Source organism: Oncorhynchus mykiss, chromosome 10, assembly GCF_013265735.2.
Source record: "Oncorhynchus mykiss isolate Arlee chromosome 10, USDA_OmykA_1.1, whole genome shotgun sequence".
NCBI classification, from domain to species: domain Eukaryota; kingdom Metazoa; phylum Chordata; class Actinopteri; order Salmoniformes; family Salmonidae; genus Oncorhynchus; species Oncorhynchus mykiss.
The window spans coordinates 79,185,272-79,203,963 of NC_048574.1; the positions used below are offsets into that span (position 1 = coordinate 79,185,272).

The 18,692-nt window shown below is 44.9% G+C and overlaps 1 long non-coding RNA gene across 1 annotated transcript; it reads right to left on the reverse strand.

The window, feature by feature from the left end:
- Positions 1–1,963: 1,963 nt before the first annotated feature.
- Positions 1,964–2,505, reverse strand: LOC118936937. The gene is made up of 3 exons (XR_005034363.1): positions 2,372–2,505; positions 2,281–2,312; positions 1,964–1,992 (listed from the first exon to the last, which is right to left on the reverse strand). It is a non-coding gene; the product is annotated as an uncharacterized LOC118936937 (long non-coding RNA).
- Between the last annotated feature and the right edge of the window lie 16,187 nt (positions 2,506–18,692).

Below are 18,692 nucleotides of genomic sequence, written 5' to 3' on the forward strand. Positions count from 1 at the left end.
TATATATATACATATATATACATGCATAAATTATCTATGGGATTATAATGGATGACAGAACCCTGTGAGTTTGTATTCTGAATTTCATGGTCGCACATTGAGATTCATGGTTACAAGTACGATTCCTCTTCGCTACTTCCTGAGATTTGATTGATGGAACAATGCAGCCAATGGTTACAACAATATGTGGCTGTGGTTTTGGCTGATTGGTCAGGAGAAAAAAAAGGTCCTACCCACAAAGCAACTGAAACCATTTTTACTTACTTATTAACTTACTAAACTGTTTACAAGTTTACGAATCTCTTGGTTTTGTGACACTGGCAGAACTCTGAGCGTGCACAGATAAAACATCTGCAAATGTATTTTGATTCACAGCAGAATATTCATACTAGTAAATGGGCCTGTAATAATTCTGAAAATAAATGATTCTTGCAAATCGTATTGAGCGTATTCAAATGTCAAGTTATAAGTTTGCGACCATTATTCAATTTTACACAACAAGGCCTCCGGAGTGGCGCAGTGGTTTAGAGATTCTGGGTTAGAGTCCAGGCCCGGTTGCAGCCGGCCACAACCGGGAGACTCATGGGGCGGCGCACAATTGGCTCAGCATCGTCCAGGTTACGGAGGGTTTGGCCGGCAAGGATGTCCGTGTCCCATTGCGCACTAGCAACTCCTGCGGCGGGGCGGGCGCAGTGCACGCTGACACGGTCGCCAGGTGTACGGTGTTTCCTCCGACATGTTGGTGTCAAAAAGCAGTGCGGCTTGGCTGGGTTGTGATTTCGGAGGACGCACGACTCTCGGCCTTCGCCTCTCCAGAGTCTGTACGGGAGTTGCAGCGATGAGACAAGACTGTAACTACCAATTGGATACCACGAAAAAGGGGTGAAAAACAACAACACAACATGATACAAGATTGTGAAATTTAATTACAGATTTGTGAATCGTAATTGCAACCACGAATCTCAATGTGTGACGACAAACTCACAGGGTTTTGTCATCATGGAAATATGTGGGATTGGATAGAAACCTAGCTTGTTACCAGTTGGATAGAAACCTAGCTTGTTACCAGTTGGATAGAAACCTAGCTTGTTACCAGTTGGATAGAAACCTAGCTTGTTACCAGTTGGATAGAAACCTAGCTTGTTACCAGTTGGATAGAAACCTAGCTTGTTACCAGTTGGATAGAAACCTAGCCTGTTACCAGTTGGATAGAAACCTAGCCTGTTACCAGTTGGATAGAAACCTAGCTTGTTACCAGTTGGATAGAGACCTAGCTTGTTACCAGTTGGATAGAAACCTAGCTTGTTACCAGTTGGATAGAAACCTAGCCTGTTACCAGTTGGATAGAAACCTAGCTTGTTACCAGTTGGATAGAAACCTAGCCTGTTACCAGTTGGATAGAAACCTAGCTTGTTACCAGTTGGATAGAGACCTAGCTTGTTACCAGTTGGATAGAAACCTAGCTTGTTACCAGTTGGATAGAAACCTAGCCTGTTACCAGTTGGATAGAAACCTAGCTTGTTACCAGTTGGATAGAAACCTAGCTTGTTACCAGTTGGATAGAAACCTAGCTTGTTACCATACCAGTTGGATAGAAACCTAGCTTGTTAAAATACCAGTTGGATAGAAACCTAGCTTGTTACCAGTTGGATAGAAACCTAGCTTGTTACCAGTTGGATAGAAACCTAGCTTGTTACCAGTTGGATAGAGACCTAGCTTGTTACCAGTTGGATAGAGACCTAGCTTGTTACCAGTTGTATAGAAACCTAGCTTGTTACCAGTTGGACAGAAACCTAGCCTGTTACCAGTTGGATAGAAACCTAGCCTGTTACCAGTTGGATAGAAACCTAGCCTGTTACCAGTTGGATAGAAACCTAGCTTGTTACCAGTTGGATAGAAACCTAGCCTGTTACCATACCAGTTGGATAGAAACCTAGCCTGTTACCATACCAGTTGGATAGAAACCTAGCTTGTTACCAGTTGGATAGAAACCTAGCCTGTTACCATACCAGTTGGACAGAATTCTAGCCTGTTACCATACCAGTTGGATAGAAACCTAGCCTGTTACCATACCAGTTGGATAGAAACCTAGCCTGTTACCATACCAGTTGGATAGAAACCTAGCCTGTTACCATACCAGATGGACAGAAACCTAGCCTGTTACCATACCAGATGGACAGAAACCTAGCCTGTTACCATACCAGATGGACAGAAACCTAGCCTGTTACCATACCAGTTGGATAGAAACCTAGCCTGTTACCATACCAGATGGACAGAAACCTAGCCTGTTACCATACCAGTTGGATAGAAACCTAGCCTGTTACCATACCAGTTGGACAGAACTCTAGCTTATTACCAGTTGTATAGAAACCTAGCCTGTTACCAGTTGGATAGAAACCTAGCCTGTTACCAGATGGATAGAAACCTAGCCTGTTACCAGTTGGATAGAAACCTAGCCTGTTAACAGATGGATAGAAACCTAGCCTGTTACCAGTTGGATAGAAACCTAGCTAGCAGTTGGTCCTAGGATTTTTTTACGTAATGATATAGGCCTACATTTTATGTAATTTGGAAACACTTCTCTTCAAATTAGTTGTATATCTTTAAAATAACTATATTTACAATTTACCTCTTAGAACTGGTGTCTTGAGGCAGACTCTTTATAGAGGGTGTGGCCCCTTCCTCTCAGTCAGAATACTTCCTCTTAGAGGCAGTGCCTCTCTTCTCGCTCTCCCCAGAGAGACTCATTTCAGAGGCAGTGGTCCCCTCCTTTCTCTCCCCACAGAGACTCATCAGCTATCTGGAGCTAGGTTTTCTATCTGGCCAGCCATAGAAAAACACTTTTTGAAATTCTCAATTATCACGGATTTAATCGGTGGTGACAGTGTTTCCTAGCCTCAGTGCAGTGGGCAGCTGGGAGGAGGTGCTCTTATTCTCCATGGACTTTAGTGTCCCATAACGTTTTGGAGTTTGTGCTACAGGATGCAAATTTCTGTTTGAAAAAAGCTAGCCTTTGCTTTACTAACTGCCTGTGTGTATTGGTTCCTAACTTCCCTGAAAAGTTGCATATCACGGGGGCTATTCGATGCTAATGCAGAATGCCACAGGATGTTTTTGTGCTGGTCAAGAGCAGTCAGGTCTGGATTGAACCAAGGGCTATATCTGTTCCTGGTTCTACATTTTTTTGAATGGGGCATGCTTATTTAAGATGGTGAGGAAAACACTTTTAAAGAATAACCAGGCATCCTCTACTGACAGAATGAGATCAATATCCTTCCAGAATACCCGGGCCAGGTCGATTAGAAAGGCCTGCTCGCTGAAGTGTTTTAGGGAGCGTTTGACAGTGATGAGGGGTGGTCGTTTGACCGCAGACCCATTATGGACGCAGGCAATGAGGCACCGACAGAGATGGCCGCCTCGCTTCTCTTCTCGTTCCTAGGAAACTATGCAGTATTTATTTATTTTTTGATGTGTTATTTCTTACATTGTTACCCCAGGTAATCTTAGGTTTTTATCACATACAGTCGGGAACTATTGGATATAAGAGCAACGTCAACTCACCATCATTACGACCAGGAATATGACTTTCCCAAAGCGGATCCTCTGTTTTGCCCACCACCCAGGTCAATAGATCGGATCCCAGCCGGCGACCCAAAACAACGAGGCCGTAGAAGGGGCAGACGGAGCGGTCTTCTGGTCAGGCTCCGTAGACGGGCACATCACGCACCGCTCCCGAGCATACTACTCGCCAATGTCCAGTCTCTTGACACCAAGGTAGATGAAATCCGTGCAAGGGGAGCCTTCCAGAGAGACACGGAAACATGGCTCACTCGAGATACACTATCGGAGTCGGTACAGCCAGCTGGTTTCTTCACGTATTGCACAGACAGAAACAAGCATCTTTCTGGTAAGAAGAAGGGCGGAGGTGTATGCCTTATATGATTAACGAGATGTGGTGTGATCATAACAACATACAGGTACTGTTCACCTGACTTAGAATTCCTCACAATCAAATGCCAACCGCATTATCTACCTACAGAATTATCGTTGATTATAAACACAGCCGCATACATCCCCCCCAAGCAGACACATCGATGGCCCTGAACGAACTTCATTTGACTCTATGTAAACTGGAAACCACATATCCTGAGGCTGCATTTGTTGTAGCTGTGGATTTTAACAAGGCTAATCTGAAAATAAGGCTCCCTAAATTCTACAGTGGTAGGCTTGATTACCAACAACGACGAGACGGCCTACAGAGAGGAGGTGAGGGCCCTCGGAGTGTGGTGTCAGGAAAATAACCTCACACTCAACGTCAACAAAACAAAGGAGATGATCATGGACTTCAGGAAACATCGACGGGACAGTAGAAAGTTTTAAGTTCCTCAGCGTACACATCACGGACAAACTGAAATGGTCCAACCACACAGACAGCATGGTGAAGAAGGCGCAGCAGCGCCTCTTCAACCTCAGGAGGCTGAAGAAATTTGGCTTGTCACCAAAAAACACTCACAAACTTTTACAGATGCACAATCGAGAGCATCCTGTCGGGCTGTATCACCGCCTGGTACGGCAACTGCTCCGCCCATAACCGTAAGGGTCTCCAGAGGGTAGTGAGGTCTGCACAACGCATCACCGGGGGCAAACTACCTGCCCTCCAGGACACCTACACCACCCGATGTCACAGGAAGGCCAAAAAGATCATCAAGGACAACAACCACCCAAGCCACTGCCTGTTCACCCCGCTATCATCCAGAAGGCGAGGTCAGGACAGGTGCATCAAAGCTGGGACCGAGAGACTGAAAAACAGCTTCTATTTCAAGGCCATCAGACTGTTAAACAGCCATCCCGAACATTGAGTGGCTGCTCTCAACATACTGACTCAACTCCAGCCACTTTAATAATGGAAAAATTGATGTGATAAATGTATCACTCGACACTTTAAACAATGCCACTTATATAAGTTTACATACCCTACATTACTCATCTCATATGTATATACTGTACTCTATACCATCTACTGCATCTTGTTTATGCTGTTCTGTACCATCACTCATTCATATATTTTTTTATGTACATATTCTTATTAATTCCTTTACACTTGTGTGTATAAGGTAATTGTTAGGTTAGATTACTCGTTGTATATTACTGCATTGTCGGAACTAGAAGCACAAGCATTTCGCTACACTCGCATTAACATCTGCTAACCATGTGTACGTGACAAATAAAATTTGATAAATAAATAAAATTAAATAAATAAATAAAATTAAATAAATAAATAAAATTTGTTCGCTGAGATCCTGGTTAAAGACAGCAGAGGTGTATTTGGAGGGCAGGCTGGTTAGGATAAGATCTATGAGGTGCCCTTGTTCACGGATTTGGGGTTGTACCTGCTAGGTTCATTGATAATTTGTGTGAGATTGAGGGCATCAAGTTTAGATTGTAGGATGGCCGGGGTGTTAAGCATGTCCGTTTAGGTGACCTAACAGTACGAGCTCTGAAGATAGATAGGGGTTAATCAATTCACATATGGTGTCCAGGGCACAGGTGGAGGCTAAGGGGGGTATATAAGAAGCAGCAACAGTGAGAGACTTGTTTCTGGAAAGGTGGGTTTTTAAAAGTAGAAGCTCAAATAGTTTGGTCACAAACCTGGATAGTTTGGCAGAACTCTGCAGGCTAACTCCGCCCCTTTGGCAGTTATATTTTTGTCGGGAAATAGTTAGGGACGGAAATTTCAGGCGTGGCTGGGTTGTGATTACGGAGAACGCACGACTCTCGGCATTCGATTCTCCGGAGTCCGTACGGGAGATACAGCGATGAGACAAGACTAACTACCAATTGGATGCAACGAAATTGGGGAGAGAAAACAATTGGTGCATTTTTACATTTTATTTAAATAAATTATGATCAAGATCATGTGCAGCCAATCGCCCATACCCTACCTCGTAGCCCCATACCCTACCTCATAGCCCTGTAGCCTATAATATAACATCATCAATATGAATCAGCATCAATGTAAGGAAGCCTAAACATATCATTATTGAAAGTTGAAATCACTAATGTAATAATATAAGAATTGTGCGGATGTCTTACACCCTAAATCACCTTTCTCTGCGATGGCCTAACTTCTCCAAAAACACGTCTCTACATAACATTGTATAAGAAAGCTACAAACCTCAGAAACATGTTTTCTTCGGCCGATGGTGTCCATTTATTCATCTACTTCCTTATAAATGTACTTCCTGTTTCAACACAGTGGGCGGGTTTAACACGTATAAGTTTATTTTATACATTCATATTTATGTCATGTAAAGTCTCCATACACTTCATGTAAGTATTCAGCCCATATAATAAGATTTTCTGGTAAAAGTGGATTTATATTTTATATCAGGATTTGATTGAGTGATGTTTTGCAGTGCTACCAGGAGAGGGCAGTGTGACAACAACCAGGTTTGGCAGGAGGACACTAGACGGTCATTTCTCTGTTGTTGTGGTAACATGATAGGATGGGTAACCAACGATATACAATGATTCTGCAACCCCCCCCCCCCCCAAATATTGATTATTATATATAGCATATGAAGTTAAAAATATACTATTTATAATGTGAAGTTACAGTGAACTAATCACACTTACCAAAAACACATTACCACACACAGACCGACACACACATAAATGCATTAATCGAAAATGTATTTGACAGGGATATCGCATATCAATCAACATTTCTGTAAATGTGACAGACTTAGCCAGCTAGCTAAACTTATTTTTGCCCCCCTAACACTAACTCACACCTGATTCTACCAATCAAAAGGCTTGATGATGAGTTCATGAGAAGAATCAGAATCAGTTGCTCTAAAGGGCAACTAAAATGTGGGGGTCCCAGAGGAGAGGTATGGAATACACTGACCAAGAATAATGTGATACAAATTAAGTCATTATTTAGAAATTATCTCACCAATTCACACACACACACAAACACACACAAAAGAGCATGTACGCACACACAGACACACACACACACACACAGAGAAAGCGATAGACACACAGAGATTAAAAGACTAGAGAAAAATACACACAATATTTTCTTTTACAAAAAAAACATCATTTAAGGTCTATATTTTCATAGTGACTATGTAAAAATGCTCTCAGTCTGTCAGCGACGGTGCAAGAGTGAACATCTCCCGTGACTGTTATTTCTAAACTTGTCAAAGCTTGAAATTTATGAAATTCCATCCCAGCCCGAAACCGTATCTATGTATGATTATGTGTACAATGCGCTTTGTTGATTAAAACAGAAACATACCAACCAGAAAATAGTCATGTTTTTATAATCAAATTTCAATATTATTTCACCTCGGTCATGGACAGAATAGACATTTAGCAAGGCAGAGTATGACAGTATGAAACAGCACAAGTCTTATGTGTTGTCAATTTCCAGGGGCTTCCTCTACACGAAGCAGAGCCGTCCTGAGCCTCCACTACACGAACTCAGTGCCAGAGTGAACTTCTCCCCTGGCTATTATTTCAAAGCTGTCAAAGCTTGAAGTCGTTTGACTCATTTCCATCCCAGCCCGAAACTGAGAAACAACCTTGGTTGGATAAAACGGCCTCGTTTGGATATAACGGCCTCGGTCGGATATAACGCGTTGACTGGATAAAAAGACCTCGGTTGGATAAAACCGTGGATGTAAGTGAATGGAAATACAAGTCACTATAAAACCAGCACTGTGTCTCTACTCACTGACACTCTGAGCTGTAAAACGAAACCAGAAGGGAGCTGCCAACCGTCATCATCAGAAAAAGAACAAATCAGCCAGAAGTCATAAACACTCCGATTGACTGCTGCTGAGGCTTGAACACTGCCAGAGAGAACTGCGTTGATTATGAAGGGGAAAGGTGTAATGACTGTTTTCCTACTTGCACTTGTTGCAAAATCCTCCGTATCTCTTCCCATCACTATAACAGTGATGTTGAATCACCAAGTTACACCGCCCTGCTCTGGATCATGCCATGGTGGCAGAAATAAGACGGGAAGGAAAGATCATAGAATAAATGGAACATTCTGCCATCACTCCGTGGATCCAAGACCAAGAAAACACATCCCCTCGGGAAAAAACACTGGCATGTCACGCTCTGCTCTGTCGTCGCTGCCAGCCACCAGCATGAATGGCTGTGCTCTACATTCTCAGTGTCTCGGTCTGACAAGACTCCCCACTCGACAGTGCTCTAGTAGTTTACAATCATCTCTCAATATCTATAATAACACTTATTAGGAAGGCTATCCGAATGAATTAGGATCCGAAATGGCAAGTCAGGTCAGTCACTAGAAAACCAAGCTGTATTGGATAGAAAATGGTAGAGTAAATTAACCTTACCGGACGAAGCATACTACCAATCTACAGGCGAAATGTATGTCTCCCTTTTGTAAGTGAATGGAAATACAAGTCACTATAAAACCAGCACTGTGTCTCTATTCACTGACACTGAGCTGTCCGAAGAAACCAGAAGGGAGCGGCCAACCGTCGTCATCAGAAGAACAAATCAGCCAGAAACACTCCGATTGACTGCTGCTGAGGCTTGAACACTGCCAGAGAGAACTGCGTTGATTATGAAGGGGAAAGGTGTAATGACTGTTTTCCTACTTGCACTTGTTGCAAAATCCTCCGTGTCTCTTCCCATCACTATAACAGTGATGTTGAATCACCCAGTTACACCGCCCTGCTCTGGATCATGCCATGGTGGCAGAAATAAGACGGGAAGGAAAGAGCCATAGAATAAATGGAACATTCTGCCATCACTCCGTGGATCCAAGACCAAGAAAACACATCCCATCAGGAAAAAACACTGGCATGTCACGCTCTGCTCTGTCGTCGCTGCCAGCCACCAGCAAGACCGATACACACTTCATCGGTGTCTCTCTACTGCCACCGTGCGATAGTCTCGGCACCCATTGTGAACTTCACCCCTTACACACCAGCATAGCTGAGGGGGGAAGAGAGACTCGGAAGAAATGCTGAGAGCTCCGCTGCAGCCCAGCCCATTGAAAATCCTACGAGGCCGCCTACAATTGACACGCCACATTGCATCAACCAATGGTTGTGTGCCATGTCACTGACAATAATAAAATACATCTTTCACGCAGAACTCTCCGTCTTCAGTCATTCAAATACTATGTTTAGATATTAAGGAGGCTGTATGTTTGTATTATCACAGCACTATAATAAAAGGGGTCCTCAGAATCCATTGTGAGACTAAAAACGTCACAAGTCTCGTCAATAAACAACGACGATACAGCCTATAGACAGACAAGAAGCGCAGTGTCTAACAGCGATGTGCAGCGGAAACAACCTGGAGCTGAACACGAAGAAAAGAAAGGATATAATAGAGGATTTTATAAATGTTTTATTTGTTCCGTGTGACTGTTATACTGTCTACCTCTGTGTACTATGTAGACCTACTATATGTGAGAGAGCTCCAAATAATAATTCCAATATATTACTTTTAATAGGTACTTGCAAATGGCAATTATACTACTTGAATAAAATGGATTAAACTACTTGAATAAAATTTAGAAAAGCTTCGGATTGAGTTTGGAACTGTCATATAATTTCTGTAGCACAGAAATATAGCGATAGTAAAATATGACGTAATGAAACAGGCAGGGAGGGAGCAGGACTCGAACCCTCGACCTTCTAGCCCGAAGTCTAGCGCGCTATCGACTGTGCCTCAAAAGCATACTCAAGCAGAGAGTCGCTATCCACGCTTAGAAACCCAGGCTCGTTACACTATATGATGATATTGTGTACGACCGATGGTATTATGATATGATATGTTAGTTGGATTAGTCTGCTGGTTTGAAGCTCAAAAAGCGGCTTCACTCCGAGGAGATGCTGTAGTGTTGCCGGCACGGAGAAGTTAGGCTGGGCTCTGTGAGGACGATGGCAGTCAGAGGAAGGAACACGGCTGCGTTACGACACCAGTCAAATCGATGCGCAGCTCTACTATCTCGGTTGTAGCTCCGTGGACGAGAGTCTTTCACATGACAACATCCAACCACGGCTGAATTGTCCGACCAATGTTAAGTCAAGTCAGTCACTGTAAAACCAAGCTGTACTGGATAGAAAATAGTAGACAGTAAGTTGACCTACCCGGACGAAACATACTACTAATCTACTGGAGAAATGTGTCTCACTTTTGTAAGTGAATGGAAATACAAGTCACTATAAAACCACCACTGTGTCTCTACTCACTGACACTCTGAGCTGTAAAACGAAACCAGAAGGGAGCTGCCAACCGTCATCATCAGAAAAATAACAAATCAGCCAGAAGTCATAAACACTCCGATTGACTGCTGCTGAGGCTTGAACACTGCCAGAGAGAACTGCGTTGATTATGAAGGGGAAAGGTGTAATGACTGTTTTCCTACTTGCACTTGTTGCAAAATCCTCCGTGTCTCTTCCGATCACTATAACCGTGATTTTGAATCACCCAGTTACACCGCCCTGCTCTGGATCATGCCATGGTGGCAGAAATAAGACGGGAAGGAAAGAACCATAGAATAAATGGAACATTCTGCCATCACTCCGTGGATCCAAGACCAAGAAAACACATCCCCCCAGGAAAAAACACTGGCATGTCACGCTCTGCTCTGTCGTCGCTGCCAGCCACCAGCATGAATGGCTGTGCTCTACATTCTCAGTGTCTCGGTCTGACAAGACTCCCCACTCGACAGTGCTCTAGTAGGCTACAATCATCTCTCAATATCTATAATAACACTTATTAGGAAGGCTATCCGAATGAATTAGGATCCGAAATGGCAAGTCAGGTCAGTCACTAGAAAACCAAGCTGTATTGGATAGAAAATGGTAGAGTAAATTAACCTTACCGGACGAAGCATACTACCAATCTACAGGCGAAATGTATGTCTCCCTTTTGTAAGTGAATGGAAATACAAGTCACTATAAAACCAGCACTGTGTCTATATTCACTGACACTGAGCTGTCCGAAGAAACCAGAAGGGAGCTGCCAACCGTCATCATCAGAAGAACAAATCAGCCAGAAACACTCCGATTGACTGCTGCTGAGGCTTGAACACTGCCAGAGAGAACTGCGTTGATTATGAAGGGGAAAGGTGTAATGACTGTTTTCCTACTTGCACTTGTTGCAAAATCCTCCGTGTCTCTTCCGATCACTATAACCGTGATGTTGAATCACCCAGTTAAACCGCCCTGCTCTGGATCATGCCATGGTGGCAGAAATAAGACGGGAAGGAAAGATCTATAGAATAAATGGAACATTCTGCCATCACTCCGTGGATCCAAGACCAAGAAAACACAATCACTCAGGAAAACACTCTGCCATGTCACGCTCTGCTCTGTCGTCGCTGCCAGCTGACAGCATGACTGACACACACTTCACCGGCGTCTCTCTACTGCCACCGTGCGATAGTCTCGGCTCCCATTAAGAACGTCACCCCTAACACATGTGCATAGCTGAGGGGGAGAGAGATTCGGAAGAAATCGCAGTGTCTAACAGCGATGTGCAGCGGAAACAACCTGGAGCTGAACACAACGAAAATAAAGGATATAATAGAGGATTTTAGAACTGTTTTATTTGTTCCGTGTGACTGTTATACTGTCTACCTCTGTGTGCTATGTAGACCTACTATATGTGAGAGAGCTCCAAATAATAATTCCAATATATTACTTTTAATAGGTACTTGCAAATTACAATTATACTACTTGAATGAAATGGATTAAACTACTTGAATAAAATTTAGAAAAGCGTCTGATTGAGTTTGGAACTGTCAGATAATTTCTGTAGCACAGAAATATAACGATAGTAAAATATAGCGTAATGAAACAGGCAGGGAGCAGGACTCAAACCCTCGACCTCCAGCGCGCTATCGACTGTGCCCCAAAAGCATATTCAAGCAGTGAGGACGATGGCAGTCAGAGGCAGGAACACGGCTGCGTTACGACACCAGTCAAATCGATGCGCAGCTCTACTATCTCGGTTGTAGCTCGGGCAGACGAGAGTCTTTCACACGAGAACATCCAACCACGGCTGTCGTCATCCACATCCCCGAAAACCAATACAAGGACGCGGCCTCTGGATCAAGATCAAGTTCAAAACCCCCGAGCTGACAAGGTACAAATCTGCTGTTCTGCCCCTGAACAGGCAGTTAAACCCGGTGTTCCTAGGCCGTCAATTGAAAATAAGAAAAATGTTTAAAAAAAAACATTGAATTCAGCTGATGCATAGCTTGCAAACAGCCAGACTGAAAAAAAGCCATTGCCTCAAGGAGGAGAAAGCTGCAGGAGAAGGCGCACATGGAAAGAGGGGCGCCCCGATGCAGCTAGAAGGAAGGGGAGCCGACCAACAATGAGACTTCCTCTTCCCCGCAGACTGTTAAAGACTGTCTCACATTTACACTGTTGTGATTTTGTTTGGTGTGGTTTTCTATTTGGGTGCTTGTTCAGATCTCGAACGTGTGAATAGTGTGTAATTTACTCTTAACGGTCTGTTCTATTTACTATTTCGGTGTGATTCTTTACAATGTCACGGTTTGTATTTGTGATTTTGTTTGTATTTGTGATGTTTAATAAAATAATTATTTGAAGTAATTCTTTGTGTCGTGCTTTTTTTTAAAGGTTTTGGATTTGGTCTGCGTCACTTAATTTTTTAAGTGTTGAACCTTCACTGTGTTTACTGTCCTTCACGGTGGTTAAAAATTGGCATGGGAAACATACGTTAACATAAGCAAGTGAAGTAGATTAATAAACAATGAAGACCTGCTGTAGTCTGTATTCCTGCTGTTCTGGAAGCACAAGTTGTACTAGAAACTGACACAGACAGGCTGAACTCATCACAGACAGGGAAACAAATGGCATCAACCTAGTCTCTAGGCCGTGCCGAGTTCAACGAGATGCCCCACTTGACCGTAGCTCACTCGGTCTGAGAGCAGCAACCGTGAAAAAAAGTAGGCCCAAAATGAAGCCTGGCCCTAAATTTCAGGTGCTCCTGGGGGACAGCGGCGTAGCCGTTAGGGTGAGAAGGAAAAGTCAACCGCAGGGGTGTTCCTAAGGTCCTCCTGATCTGTGCAAGCCTAACCTTGACCGTGTGGCATTAACCCTTAACAGTTAAAATAAGGTGTTTACATCAAACAGTTTGCAATGACATCTCTCCCCATAGGAATACATTACCTGCTCCCCTAAATTCAACCTGAAGCCTATGTGGGTTAGAATGTCTTATGAACCTGTCTTCGATGCCAATTCATCAGCTCTACCTGTGTTGATTAAATTCACCCTAAAGGTGTTTTGATATACACAACCTGAAGTTTTTGATAAACACTGCATTCAACCCTGTGTAAATCAGTCAATTCTTAGACCGAGAAACAGCCTCGTACATTTGCAATGACTTAAAATCATTTTGACATGAAAAGTCAGACATTTAGAAAAGTCCCAGAGTCGCAAAACTAGGTGCATTGAAACCGCCTTGGCCCATAGAGACTGACCCCAACGTTTCTGTCCGATATCTCATTCAAGGACCCCTTAACAACGCCCGGAAAATGTGCATTTTCAGCACCAATTAAGGTCGCTGCTCGGGCTCCAAATGACCTATCGAGCCGAAACTCGGGATTTGGGGTCGCGTCACATAGGCCTACACGTCAGAACTGGACCCGCAGCTAGAATGGAGCTACGTGTTTTATGTTTTTGTTATGGTTTAAACAGAAGGCGCTGTGTATTATGGGCCTGGTTTGAAATATGTGATAGTTGGCTTCTAAATGAGTTGGAAAAAGTGGGTGTGGTGTCAGTTTGTTTGGTGTGAGAATGATATCTAAGAGATGAGTCTTCTCCTTGTGTTGAGTCTTCTCCTTGCGACGAGTCTTCTTGTGTCGATTACCTACCTGTCGAGTTCTCTCCTTGTGTCGAGTCCTCTCGTTTTGAGTCCACTGTTTGTGTAGAGTCTTCTCCTTGTGTCGATGACCTACCTGTCGCGTCCTCTCCTTGTGTAGAGTCCTCTCGTGTCGAGTCCTCTACTTGTGTAGAGTCTTGTCCTTGCGACGAGTCTTCTCCTTGTGACGAGTCCTGTCCTTGTGTAGAGTCCTCTCGTTTTGAGTCCACTGCTTGTGTAGAGTCTTCTCCTTGCCACGAGTCTTCTCCTTTTGTTGATTACCTACCTGTGGAGTCCTCTCCCTGACTCGAGTCCTGTACTTGTGATGAGTCTTCTCTTTGCGATTAGTCTTCTCCTTGTGTCGATGACGTCCTCCTGTCGAGTCTTCTCGTGTCGAGTCTTCTCCTTCTGTAGAGTCTTCCCCTTGCGACGAGTCCTGTCCTTGTGATCAGTCTTCTCCTTGTGTCGAGTCTTCTCCTTGTGTCGAGTCTTCTCCTTGTGTCGAGTCTTCTCCTTGTGTCAAGTCCTGTCCTTGTGAAGAGTCTTCTCCTTGAGTCCTCTCATGTCAAGTCCTCTACTGTGTAGAGTCTTCTCCTTGCGACGAGTCTCCTCCTTGTGTCGATAACCTACCTGTGGAGTCCTCTCCTTTTGACGAGTCCTGTTCTTGCGACGAGTCTTCTCCTTGTGTAGTCTTCTCCTTGTGTAGTCTTCTCCTTGTGTAGAATCTTCTCCTTGAGTACAGTCTTCTCCTTGTGTCGATTACTTACCTGACGAGTCCTATGCTTGCGACGAGTCCTGTCCTTGCGACGAGTCCTGTCCTTGCGACGAGTCCTGTCCTTGCGAGGAGTCCTGTTCTTGCGACGAGTCTTCTCCTTGTGTCAATTACCTACCTGTCGAGTCCTCTCGTGTCGTTTCCTGTCCTTGCGACGAGTCTTCTCCATGTGTCAATTACCTACCTGTCGAGTCCCCTCCTAGTGTCGATTCCTGTCCTTGCGTAGAGTCTTCTCCATGTGTCAATTACCTACCTGTCGAATCCTCTCCTTGTGACGATTCTTCTACTTGTGTCGATTACCTACCTGTCAAGTCCTCTCCTTGTGTCGAGTCCTCCTTGTGACGAGTCCTTCCGATGACTCTTCTCCTTGTGTCAATTACCTACCTGTCGAGTCCTCTCGTGTCGAGTTCTCTCCGTGTAGAGTCTTCTCCTTGCGACAAGTCTTCTCCTTGTGTCGATTACCTATCTTTTGAGGCCTGTGCTTGCGACGAGTCTTCTCCTTGCGACGAGTCTTCTCCTTGCGTCGAGTCTTCTCCTTGCGTCGAGTCTTCTCCCGAGTCTTCTCCTTGTGTCTATTACCTACCTGTCGAGTCCTCTCCTAGTGTCGATTCCTCTCCTTGCGTAGAGTCTTCTCCTTGCGTAGAGTCTTCTCCGTGTGTAGTCTTCTCCGTGTGTAGTCTTCTCCTTGTGTAGTCTTCTCCATGTGTCAATTACCTACCTGTCGAGTCCTCCTTGTGACGAGTCCTCTCCTTGTGAAGAGTCTTCTACTTGTGTCGATTACCTACCTGTCGAGTCCTCTCCTTATGTCGAGTCCTGACGTTGTGAAGAGTCTTCTTGTGTCGATTACCTACCTGTCGAGTCCTGTCCTTGTGTAGAGCCTTCTCCTTGCCTAGAGTCTTCTCCTTGCGGAGAGTCTTCTCCTTGCGGAGAGTCCTCTCCTTGCTACGAGTCTTGTGTGAATTACCTACCTTTCGAGTCCTCTCGCGTCGAGTCCTGTCCTTGTGAAGAATCTTCTAGTTGTGTCGATTACCTACCTTTCGAGTCCTCTCGTGTCGAGTCCTCTCCTTGTGTCGATTCCTGTCGTTGTGAATTACCTACCTTTCGAGTCCTCTCGCGTAGAGTCATCTCCTTGTGACGAGTCTTGTGTCGATTACCTACCTGTCGAGTCCTCTCCTTGTGTAGAGCCTTCTCCTTGCCTAGAGTCTTCTCCTTGCAGAGAGTCTTCTCCTTGCGGAGAGTCTTCTCCTTGCGGAGAGTCCTCTCCTTGCGACGAGTCTTGTGTGAATTACCTACCTTTCGAGTCCTCTCGCGACGAGTCATCTCCTTGTGACGAGTCGTCTTGTGTCGATTACCTACCTGTCGAGTCCTGTCCTTGTGAAGAGTCTTCTAGTTGTGTCGATTACCTACCTGTCGAGTCCTCTCGTGTCGAGTTCTCTCCGTGTAGAGTCTTCTCCTTGAGTAGAGTCTTCTCCTTGCGTAGAGTCTTCTCCTTGCGTAGAGTCTTCTCCTTGCGTAGAGTCTTCTCCATGTGTCAATTACCTACCTGTCAAGTCTTCTCCTTGCGTAGAGTCTTCTCCTTGCGTAGAGTCTTCTCCTTGCGTAGAGTCTTCTCCTTGCGTAGAGTCTTCTCCTTGCGTAGAGTCTTCTCCTTGCGTAGAGTCTTCTCCGTGTGTAGTCTTCTCCGTGTGTAGTCTTCTCCTTGTGTAGTCTTCTCCATGTGTCAATTACCTACCTGTCGAGTCCTCCTTGTGAAGAGTCTTCTACTTGTGTCGATTACCTACCTGTCGAGTCCTCTCCTTATGTCGAGTCCTGTCGTTGTGAAGAGTCTTCTTGTGTCAATTACCTACCTGTCGAGTCCTGTCCTTGTGTAGAGCCTTCTCCTTGCCTAGAGTCTTCTCCTTGCAGAGAGTCTTCTCCTTGAGGAGAGTCTTCTCCTTGCGGAGAGTCTTGTGTGAATTACCTACCTTTCGAGTCCTCTCGCGTCGAGTCATCTCCTTGTGACGAGTCTTCTTGTGTCGATTACCTACCTGTCGAGTCCTCTCCTTATGTCGAGTCCTGTCCTTGTGAAGAGTCTTCTTCTTGTGTCGATTACCTACCTTTCGAGTCCTCTCGTGTCGAATCCTCTCCTTATGTCGAGTCCTGTCCTTGTGAAGAGTCTTCTTCTTGTGTCGATTACCTACCTGTCAAGTCTTCTCCTTGCGTAGTCTTCTCCTTGCGTAGATTACCTATCTGACGAGTCCTGTGCTTGCGACGAGTCCTGTCCTTGTGTAACGGATGTGAAACGGCTAGCTTAGTTAGCGTGGGCGCTAAATAGCGTTTCAATCAGTGACGTCACTTGCTCTGAGACCTTGAAGTAGTAGTTCCCCTTGCTCTGCAAGGGCCGCGGCTTTTGTGGAGCGATGGGTAGCGATGCTTCGAGGGTGACTGTTGATGTGTGCAGAAGGTCCCTAGTTCGCGCCCGGGTATGGGCGAGGGGACGGTCTAAATTTATACTGTTACACTTGTGAAGAGTCTTCTACTTGTGTCGATTACCTACCTGTCGAGTCATCTCCTTGTGCAGTCTTCTCCTTGTGTTGATTACCTACCTTTCGAGTCCTCTCGTGTAGAGTCTTCTCCTTGTGTCGATTACCTACCTGTCGAGTCCTCTCCTTGTGTCGATTCCTGTCCTTGCGACGAGTCTTCTCCTTGCGACGAGTCTTCTCCTTGTGTCGATTACCTACCAGTCGAGTCCTCGTGTCGAGTTCTCTCCGTTAGTCTTCTCCTTGTGTAGATTACCTACCTGACGAGTCCTGTGCTTAAGACGAGTCCTGTCCTTGCAACGAGTCTCCTCGTGTCAATTACCTACCTGTCGATTCCTCTCCTTGTGACGAGTCCTGTCCTTGCGACGATTCTTCTACTTGTTGATTACCTACCTGTCGAGTCTTCTCCTTGTGTTGAGTCTTCTCCTTGTGTTGAGTCTTCTCCTTGTGTTGAGTCTTCTCCTTGTGTTGAGTCTTCTCCTTGTGTTGAGTCTTCTCCTTGTGTTGAGTCTTCTCCTACGTACGATGATATTATGATATTTAAGAAAAGGAGACAGAGGATACAGGGTCATGGTCATGCTAGTTGGATTAGTCTGCTGGTTTGAAGCGGAATAACTCCGAGGAGCTGCTGTAGTGTTACCGGCGTGGAGAAGATCGGCTAGGCTCTGTGAGGATGATGGTAGTCAGAGGCAGAAACAAACGGCCTAGGCTGGATAAAACAACCCTGGCTGGGATAAAACAACCCTGGCTGGATAAAACAACCCTGGCTGGGATAAAACAACCCTGGCTGGGATAAAACAACCCTGGCTGGATAAAACAACCCTGGCTGGATAAAACAACCCTGGCTGGGATAAAACAACCCTGGCTGGGATAAAACAACCCTGGCTGGATAAAACAACCCTGGCTGGGATAAAACAACCCTGGCTGGATAAAACAACCCTGGCTGTATAAAACGTGTCCATGTAATGAGCAGCTCTACTATCTCGGTTGTAGCTCGCAGTGTTGCCAACTAGCGACATTGTCGCTATATTTAGCGAGTATTCAGACTCCTCTAGCGACACATTTTCAAAAAAGCGACTAGCGACAAAACTAGAGACTTTTTCTTGTTTTATTGGAGACTTTTGGAGACTCTGACATGAAAGCACGTATCGTTTTTACTCTTCTCAACGAGCAGACGTGGGCCCCACCCCCGTCCCAAAGCACTCACAAGTGGCCAGGTCCTCGCGCAGCAGTCCCTCCCAGCTGCAGTCAGAGCAGGAGATGTTCACCCCTCCGCATACAGACTGCAAATTAATCACGCATGCGGGAAGCCGCCGCTGGCTGATCCCGCCCTGGCTTACATTCAGGGCAGGATGTAAATGTAAAATGTTCATCTAAAATAAATCACTGCACAAAAATAAATAACTGCATTTGACTCACACAGCGTCAGTCACTTACTCACCTTGTCCACTGTGTGTGTGCCTCTCTGTGACACAAGCTAAACATCTAGCTGGCTAGCTCAT